The following is a 1,517-nucleotide window of genomic DNA, read 5'->3' on the forward strand; positions in this document are numbered from 1 at the left end:
AGAAAGTATAAATGTAAGTATAATTATGATAAATTAGTCAAGACACCTGAAAATGATTTTGATACTTCATTAAGTTCTTTAAATACCAATAAATGCAATTCAACTGATAGTAAATTGAAAATGGAAACTCAATTTCTGTCTACCTACTCAAGAATATTTTACGCTGTACTGCTCACATAGCAGTTGGAGAGGGTTTAACTCCACATCAACATACAGCAATTTTAAGCAGTCAATTCTGGTGATGGCATATCTGAGTTTGTATGCTCAAACTGCTCTTCATACAGAGCAGCTGAGAATACTGTGTTCATGGGTGCGAATGAAATCAGAGAGCATATAAAAAACATTGCTAAGTCTTCAAATTCTCTTATAACAATTCATTTTGATGAAAAATTTATCAAAGAACTGACAGAAAGAAAACAACTTTTAAAGGATAGGTTAGCTGCTCTTGCAAGGATTCAAGGTCAAACTGAGTTACTTAGAATTCCAGCCATTCAATAAGGCTCTGAAGAACACCAAATAGACGCTATAGAAGAACTCATACCTAGCTTTAGATTAGAGGATAAAGTTCCGTGTCTTTGCTTTGATACCATTAGTGCAGATTTGTTCTCCAAACGCAGCGCCCTATTTTGTTAACTGCATGTCGACGCCATATTTTTTAACGTCATGTTATCCATTTTTGGGAGCTTTATCCAAGCAGTCATACTTCAGGGCCAGAGAAGAAAATTATTTTAAAATAAATTTAAAGTTCTTAAAAACCATCGAAATGATCTATCAGGATTTGAAGATTGTCGACTCCTACTAATTCCTGGAATAATGAACAAAGGATGAGTGCTATTTTGCAGATACATAATTAGCACTAAAGTCTTTAAGAAAGTGTGTAGTAAAAGTTTTAAAAGTTAAATCAATCATACTAATTATTCCTTCCTATTTCCAGAAAAATCTATAGTGTAATTTTTCCTTAACAATAATTTTCCAGGTTTATCTCTATTATGAATATGTTTACGGTTGTCCTATTTGTTAAGTTTGAGAAAGATTATCAGGAACTGGCTGAACTTACTTTGATGGTACGATCACCCACAGACAGGTTCAAATTTCACAATCCTGGAGCTGTTTATTGTGCCAGATTCATGGGTTAAGGGTTATTTTAATTAAAATAATTTCTATTCATGGACAAAATGCCTGAAATCAATGAAGAAAGCAAAGAAAATCACTGAAATGACCAAGTTTCTTTCCATTTATTACACTGAATCGTTTTTTTGAGCTGAGCTAAGTTCAGCTGCTCCCACACAAGTACACAGTCACACTAATTGTTTTAAAATAACTATAAAAACTTGAGTAAGTACATAAAAATTGGAATAACATTTCATTTTAAATTATTCAATAATAAATCCAACACACACCTATTAGGATATGAAGGAATTATGGCCGATGATATAATTTCAAGAATGCATAAATGGTGGGACCTAAGCTGTTTCTAAATCCATTCTATGATATACATGGTATCTTGATTCATATTT

Source organism: Hydra vulgaris, chromosome 07 (assembly GCF_038396675.1).
Source record: "Hydra vulgaris chromosome 07, alternate assembly HydraT2T_AEP".
Taxonomy (NCBI): Eukaryota; Metazoa; Cnidaria; class Hydrozoa; order Anthoathecata; family Hydridae; genus Hydra; species Hydra vulgaris.